This window comes from Ceratotherium simum, chromosome 2, assembly GCF_057802395.1.
Source record: "Ceratotherium simum simum isolate JZ-2026a chromosome 2, ASM5780239v1, whole genome shotgun sequence".
NCBI classification, from domain to species: domain Eukaryota; kingdom Metazoa; phylum Chordata; class Mammalia; order Perissodactyla; family Rhinocerotidae; genus Ceratotherium; species Ceratotherium simum.
The window spans coordinates 2,180,973-2,189,864 of record NC_141901.1 but is presented as its reverse complement, the minus strand read 5'-3'; positions in this window follow the sequence as shown (position 1 = coordinate 2,189,864).

Genomic DNA, 8,892 nt, shown 5'->3' with positions numbered 1-8,892 from the left:
TACACTCAGGGTTATTTAAAATGTTCGTCTTTCCCCCTTTTTTCCCCCATAAGCTGGTAATCAAGAGGCTTGATTAGACTCAGATTTGACTGTCCCATGAGAGGGACACAGGCCTTTAAATATGTAACTTATTTAACAATACCTCCGTTTACTCCTCCTATATAATTTTGAAGCAAATTTCAGACATTGTATTTCATTCTGAAATATGTCAGAAAGTATTTCTAAAAGATAAGAACTTTTATTAAAAAGTCACATAACCACATTACTATTATCAGACCAAAAAATAATTCCTTAGTATAATCAAATATCCAGTCAGTGTCACATTTCCTTGTCTTGTAAGTTTTTTTTGTATAGTTTTGATTCAAATTGGAATCAAAATAAGTTCTGTATGTTACAATTGGTTGATGTGTCTCTTAACTCTTGTAATCCATAGGTACCTCCTGAATTTTTATTTTTTTCCTTGTAATTTATTTGTTAAAGAAACTGGATTGTTTGTTCCATAGATCATCTGGATTTTGCTGACTGCGTTCCCATGGTAATAGTTCACATGTTTTTATTGCCCCTGTATTTTTTGTAAATTGATAATTAAAGTCAGAGACCAGATCAGATTTGGTTTTTTGCAATAATACTTAGTAGATTTGTGTACCTCCATAGAAGGGAATGTGTATTGTCTAGTTGTCTTTCTTTTTTGATGTTAGTGGTCCTCGATGTCTTAGCTCTGTTATTTCATAGGCATTGGAAAATGACAATATTCTTTTATTTCTCAACAAGTGCTTGACTCCTTCCTTGTATTTACCAGTTTTCAAAATAATGAACTAATTCCTTAGTCTCCTCTAATGATGACAGAGAGGTTTTTTTCTTAGTGACTTTATGTATTGATGGATTTAAATATATTTGATGTGTTTTAGTCCTTTGCAGTTATTATTCATGTTCACATTGTTCCCATCTTTGGCCAGGGGGAGCCTCTGCAAGCTGGTTTCTGAGTCCTTATAACAAGATCCTACTTGGTTTTTGAAAGCTTCCTTGCTTTCTGGCATGACTAGATGTTCAGGCTTATCTTATATATTTCCTGCCACCGACCTGGAATGAGCTCTTTCCTCTGAGGGTCTCTGAGTGCTTTTTGTGGGAAAAGGTACTTAGAGACCATAATATCAGCATTGAGAGTGCTTGTTACTGGATTGGTCATTGGTTTTAGACCTTTTCAGTGGCCAAAATTAGGAAAAAAAATTTGTAATGTAAATATGTTGTGAGTTTATATTGATACTTCCAATTCAAGTTCAGGACAATAGATTATATATATATGTATGTATTTATATATATACCCACATATATATTTTACTTCTCTGATTTCTCCCACACTGAAACAGAGTTGAAGGCCTGGCCCAAGGCTTGTGTGTGTACGTGTGAGTGTGTGTGTGATGTGAGAAGAGGCAGAAAGAACCACCAGTCAGCCAACCATGTCAGCCTGTCTGTGCCTCCAGAACCCAGAACCTTCCCACCAGGCGGCCCCACTTTCTGCCCTGGACAGTGGCCCTCCTCCTCCCCGTGTCAGCTGTTTCAGGGTCACAGAGGGAGACTGCGAATCCTTAGGGAACAGGAGCTCTGGCATGGGGGGGCTTTTCTAGCACAAGTTTTCAATATTTGGGACCAGCTAAACCAATCACAGGCAACTGGGCCTTGTGTTGGTAGCTCCTCAGGTTTGAAACTACTTTCCTCACAGAAACACAACTTGCCAAAAAGCACGGAAGAGGAGGAGAGAAGTGGGGAGAAGGGAGACTCTGGAAAGGAGGAGGAAACCGCAAGTAGCCTCAAAGATGTAGTGAAGGTTTCCTGAGTCCTCTCCCTTGGCAGCTCAGACAAGACAGTCTGGCCCGTGCCTTTACGGACCGTCTAATTTCGGTGGAAAGAGCAAGTATGGATGCATCAAATGTGCATAGTTGTGTCAGGCAGCATGCAAGTGGAAAATGCAAAACATGAATCAAAGATACTAACAGAGTTTAGAGGAGGGAAAAAATATGACCCTTGTGGTGAAGAGAGGAAGGGTCAGGCTATTCCATAGCCCTCTCTGCCGCCGTCTTGCCAGATCCTGCCCATCTCCCAAGGGAGATGGAGCACTGGGTCCTGGCTTGTGGCTTGAGCCCAGGGATTGGAGAAAGGGGGCTGGGGTGAGGTCAGGTTGGCAGTCCTCCATCCTTGTACATTTCTGGCCTGGGGTGCCCCTCCCTGCAGAGCCGGTGACAGTGAGAGGGAGAGCAGGGGTGGGGAACCTCGGTGGGCAGGCAGCTTGGATCTCACATTACTTCTTGTGCCACTGGGGAAGGAGCCCTTGGTTTCCAGGGTCAGATTTGATTATAGCAGCCTGGCAGTTTTGTCACCGTTGGCTGGAGGGCTGTTCAGAGCTGAGACTTTCTGACACCCAACACTGTCACTGGATCTCCACACACGTTAGAAGGCAGCTTGGTTCCTTGGTGGCAGGGTCACTTGGCCCCAGTCTGCCCCTTACTAGCATTTGACCTTCGAGAAGTCATTCTACTGTGTGTACAGTGGGGGGTTACTAGATCATCGACACAGACACAGCTCTAGAATTCCGTGATGCCCCGATTCTGTGCACTGCACCCCCCTCCCCCCAGTAAATTGTTCAGCACTTTACAGTCCCCCATTAATGCTCTCTCCTTCCCTCCTTTTCATCAAATAGTGTTTGTCTACTTTCCCCAAATGCTGGCCCCTATGTTACCTCTGGGCTGTGGCAATAAAAATACAGGCCACTCAGGTGGGGCTGTGAGGAGGCAGACTGGGAGCAGCCCCTGCCTCTTAGGGCCTTGAGTCCTGGAGAGGGAACGGGCTCCAGGGAAGCAAGGTGCGGGTCAGCCAGAGAGCAGCAGGGAGAGCAGCTGCCCAGGCCGAGACCACCTGAGGCTGGCCTTCTCTCCATGACTTGATTGCAGTGCCATGTGGATGGCATGCGGGGGGGGGGCCCCCTTGCATCCTTCTTCCACCAGCGACAGAGCTGAGGCCTGCTGAGGTGACGCGACTTGTCCAAGTGCACGCTGACTCAGGGCTATTTGTGTTCTGCCATCACCGATTTTAAAAGGTAGAGGTGAGGGGTGTGTAGGAAGCGTCTGCATTGTTTTTAAAGCTTTTCTGTAAATCTAATATTATTCTATTTCTCTTTTTTTTTTAATTTTATTTATTTATTTTTTCCCCCAAAGCCCCAGTAGATAGTTGTATGTCATAGCTGCACGTCCTTCCAGTTGCTGTATGTGGGACGCGGCCTCAGCATGGCCAGAGAAGCGGTGCGTCGGTGCGCGCCCGGGGTCCGAACCCGGGCCACCAGCAGCGGAGCGCGCGCACTTAACCGCTAAGCCACAGGGCCGGCCCTCTAATATTATTCTAAAATTAAAAGCTTGTATATATTTTTAAAGCAGAGGACTTGTGACCCGTCTCATCTGATGTGCACCAAGCAATCCATCAATCAACCATTACTGTTCACGGAATACCTGAAAAGCCTAAGGCACCGTGGTGCACACAGCTCAGGGGTGTGAAGATGTAGAAAGCGCCATCCTTGCTCTCTGACTTCTAGGTGTCCTCACGGGAAAATAAGACATGTTCAAGTGAAAAGTTATTTCTAGCAGTACAAGGCGGCTTGACAGGTGCCAACAACACATAGGAGTACAAAGGACTGGGGAGAGACCACTACTAGGAGGATGTTTTTTAAATAGGGACAAAGATTATTTCCTTCTACGAAACAAGTTCAGAGTGTTTTTGACTTAATGAACACTTTCGAAATACGTGAGCACTTCAATGGATCGTACATACATTTTCTGTCTCATGCACTGGTCATAAAGAAAACCCCAAGTCTTATTGATTCTACATGCTAAATATCCTGCACGTTGATTGCCTCATTGCTAACCTCACTGCCACTGTCATGTCCTCTCTCTTCGGGACTAACACGTTAACCCTATCCATCTCCCTTTCTCTAGGCTCCACCCCGACTGCTGCTGCTGCAGGGTCCCTGCTTGTGCTGCAGCCTGAGTGATCTTCCCAGTGCGCTGAGCTGAGTGCCCCATGCTTGGCGCCCCGGGAACCTCAGGAGACTCACCTGCACACGGCCCTTCATGTGTGGCTCCATCCACCTCTTTGCCCCCTTCACCGCCATCGCCCTGGTCCCCCAGCCCTTCACACCCTGCGTCAGCACAAGGAGCTTCCTCCCACTGTTCAACCAAATTTTGCTCTCTTAAGCCTCGGGGCCTTTGCACTTGCTGCCCTCTCTTCATGGAAAGCCCTCTGCCTCTTCTCTGCTCACTGAAATTGCATTTATTCTCCAACTCTCAGCTTAAACATCTCCTCTGGTCCCCGAAGTTAATCACTTCCTCAGTCTTCCTGCAGCATACTGCGACTGTGGTACTCGTGTATGTTGGGCAAAATTTGACTTCTTCATCTACTAATTCTTTCCACAAACATTTATTAAGCAACCACCATGTGCCAGAGCTGTGACAGGTGAAGAGAGAGGAGCAGTCCCTACCCTCTAGGAAGTCCCCGACCAGTGAGGGTGGGGAGATGCGCAGAAGCAATTGCAGGATGTGTGATAGTGCTATGCCGAGGGGCACAGGGTAGTGGAGTGCAGAGAGGGGCCCTACCCCCCCTCTGAGACGAGGCCTGGGGGGAGCAGGGGGGAGGAGAGGGCTTCCCAGGAGAAGTGATGCTAAAGTGAGATCTGAAGCCCAGGCAATTGGTTCCCCCACCAAGTTGTTCTGGGCAAAAGCTGCATCTTATTCATCCTTGTCTTGCTCCAAATCTAGATCTGTATCTACACATAGTAGGTGCTCAGTAAATCCACTTGCTTGATTAAATGAATTATTGCGCAAACAAAATGAATGGGCAAATGAAAGCCATCCTCCTCCTGAGCAGGTGGACAACCGCAGCCCTACACGCCTGCTTCCAGCGTCAGGCGGCTGGAGACGGGCTGCGTTTCCTCTGCGTGTCACGTTTTCTTTCAACCTTCAGATTCCGTTTAGTACTACTGTGTGAGTGATGAGTGATTTCACATGTTTTTGAACGAGTTTGTGGTTTTTGTTTCAGTATGCTATAGAAAGAAGTATTTCATTTATTAATATCCATCAATTTTATGGATGATATTTTCCTTAAAATGCTTTTAAATTTTTCTTAATGTAAAAAAAGAAAAAAAAATAAAGTTGTGAAGTGGGAGTGGAAAGAAATTGTGGGGGTGGTGGGCCGGGGGCAGGGGACGGAGGTGAAGTCCCATACCAAGGATGGCCATGCCTTCACGTGCAGGAGTTCAAAGAACTTGCCCTTCTGATGGCTCTCTTGTTCACAACCAGGGCCAGGCCTTCTGAGTGATGGTCATCTACCTCTATGAGTGTGATGGTTAATTTTATGTGTCAGCTTGACTGAGCCACAGGGTGCCCAGACATTTGGTCAAACTTTGTTTTGGGTGTGTCTGTGAAGGTGTTTTTGGATGAGATTAACATTTAAATCAGTAGACTGAGTAAAGCAAATGTGGGTGGGCCTCATCCAATCAATTGAAGGCCTGAATAGAACGAAAAAAAGCTGATCTTCTTCAGAGTAAGACAGAATTCCTCCCTCCTGACTGCCTTTGAATTGGGACATCAACTTTTTCCTGCCTTTGGACTCAACTGAAATATCCCTTCTTCCTGGGCCTCAGGCCTGCCAGCCTTCGGACGGGAGCTGCACCATGGTTCTCCTAGTTCTCAGGCCTCAGACTTGGACTGGTACTATGCCGCTGACTCTCCTGGGTCTCCAGCTGGCCAGCTCACCCCACAGATCTCGGAACTCGTCCGCCTCCATAACTGTGTGAGCCAATTCCTTATAACAAATCTCTTTCTCTGTATATACATCCTCTTGGTTCTGTTTCGCTGGAGAACCCTGAGTAACACAATGAGGTTTCACTAACACCAGATAAATCATTGACTCACAGAGGCCAGAGCCGGGGATCAGACCCCCTCTGTTTACAGATGACAAAACCGAAGCCCAAGAAGGAAGGTTCTTCCCGCCGCACATTCCGCCAACCACGTTCACTTCTTAGCTGATGCTTCGAATTCCTTTAACTGGAGACCATAATTAGAAATGACACTTAAAATGCAAATATCCCTGGGAAAATAATGTAGTGACATGAATTCATAAGAGAACATAAAGTACTCGATGAAGTGTTTTCTGAAGAGCAGTTTTTGATGGGGGAAGGCAGGATACAGGGTGGAGAGGTAGACACAGTGCCACCCCTCCTGGAGGTCTTTGATCAATGAGTTTCAGAGATGTGCAGAAGCAGACTACGCACGATTGGCGTGGTCTGGTTCTTGAACGTAAACGGAGGAGGCATTCGGGACAATGGGCGACAGGGTAGAGGAAGGGCAGGGCGGGCCCACAGCCCTCCCCTCCTTGTTACGCTGGGAGGTCAGCCCGGACCACTGTTGTCTGTGTTGTGCCGGAAAGCTGAGACTGCACGTCTGGGAGGACAAATGGCTGGAGCTGGCCCAATCCTTAATTTCAGTGAGCATACAGAAAGTTTCTGAAAATACAGACTTCTAGCGGTAGTGCTTGCATCTTTTTAAAAAGAACATTTTTAGTGCGTGCCGTCTGCCTCCCTGCTTCCGCTGGGATGCGTCTCAGGTAGAGGGGGCGGCAGGTGTTTGGAGCCTATTTACAAACCTTACGTGTAACTGTTTTGCTTTTAGCTTGTATGAAGCTTATGACTGAGTTTTGTCTTTGGGTCAACAGGTCAAAAAAGAAAACCATGTTGTGCCCCATCTGGCCAGGCTCAGGGCCTTCCAAGGACAATGGGCAAGATGGTGAAGACACTTGAGACCCCATCATGCCAGGAAGGGGTGAAGGGATGCGGGTGCGTTTAGCTTGGCAAACAGACTCCTCAGGAGGCTGGAGAGCAGTCTTCAGCCATTTAAAAGGCTGTTCTGTGGAGGAAGGAATGGAGTTGTTCCGTGTTCTCCGGAGAGCAGGGGGCTGGGGAAAGGCTACAGGCATACAGATTTTGATAGTCAAAGGGTAAACGGGCTGCTTCAGGAGGCAGGGAGGTCTCTGCATTGGAGGTATGGGAACATGGGCTGGACAAGTGCTTGGTGCAGGGTCGTGGAGGGGATTCAATCATTAAGGGAGGGTTGGTCTACATTATTTTTAAGCACCTTTTTTTTTTTTTTTTGGTGAGGAAGATCAGCCCTGAGCTCACATCCATCCCAATCCTCCTCTTCTTGCTGAAGAAGACTGGCCCTGAGCTAACATCCATGCCCATCTTCCTCCACTTTATATGGGATGCTGCCACAGCATGGCCTGACAAGTGGTGCGCGCCCGAGAACCGAACCCGGGCCGCCAGCAGTAGAGTGTGCGCACTTAACCGCTACGCCATGGGGCCAGACCCTTAAGCACCTTCTAACCCTGAGATTCTCTGATATGAGGCTGTGGACAATGGTCAGTGGCCACGGACAGTGGATTTTGAAGAGGCTGAAGTATGACCATTCACCCACCCAAACATGTTGGTCTGTTGTGTAAAGCACTCTATTCGGCAAGAGAATCTAAGGTCCCCATCCCAAAGGCACAAATGGCTGTAATACAAAGCAGAATGTTATATAGGCTGTAAAGAGGTACACACTCCTCTTCTTCTGTTAGAGACAGAACCAGGGTGAGGTGGCAGAGTTTGGCTAGAAACTAGGAGATTGCTTTAAGATAGCTAAGGAGATACATGATGTAGTCTATACAGAAACCGATATATAATAATGCACACCTGTAATTACATAATGTTATAAGCCAATATGACCTCAATAAAAATAATTAAATAAAAAAAATAAAAACCACAATGGTTATATCTGAACTTGTAGCAAGGAATGCCATCTTGTCAAAAAATATGAAATCATTTGCTATGCTGGCAGCATAAGAGCATAATAATAAGGTATTCATAGTAGCTTCATTCTTGCTTTAACATACTTTGAAATCCATAAAGAAATGGAATACAAAAAAATAATAAAGGGAGAAAAATAATGTGGTTCTATGAATAACATGTTTGATGTAACTGAAGAAAGAAACCACTTCTCATTGTTCATGTTAAACGATTGATTGCCACCAAATAAGATCTCAGAGATTTATTTTATTTCATTATCGGAGCAAATTAATTCATTTGAAACCTAAAAAAAACCATTGTAGCTAAGGAGAACATGTCAGCAAAAGGGAGATGGTCCACAGGGAACAGAAAGAGGGGCCCAGAGGAGGACGGTGTCGGGAGCGACGGCGCTGGTCAGGAGAAGAGGCTCTCTGCCAGCAGCCCTGTTGTGCAGCTGGCACATCCGGTCATCACGTGTGATGGTCTGAACGGTGGTGTCCCCCTAACATCCATATGTTGAAATCCTAACCCCCAAAGATGATGGGATGAGGAGGTGGGGTCTTTGGGAGGTGCTTAGGTTGTGAGGATGGAGCCTTCATGAGTGGGATTGGTGCTTTTATACAAGAGACCCCACAGAGCTCCCTGGCCTCTTCCGCCCTGTGAGGACACAGAGAAGGCATGGGCTGTGAAACAGGAAGTGGGCTGTCACCAGAATGCCACCACACTGGCGCCCTGATCTGGGGCTTCTCAGCCTTCAGAACTGTGAGAGAGAAATGTCTGTTGTTTATAAGCTACACAGTCTGTGGTATTTTGTTATAGCAGCCTGAACGGATTAAGACATCATGGAACATTTGACTTGTCCAACCCACTCCCACTCCCCAGACACTGTGCTCACCAATGAGCATGGTGGTCGTGATTTGGCTTTTTGTGTTAATTTTTCTACAGGAAAGTGTGTAACGGAAGGAGCCTATCACGGCACTCATCTCAGGGCTGTGTTTACTCATCAGTCTAGTACCCTGACTCAGATTTCT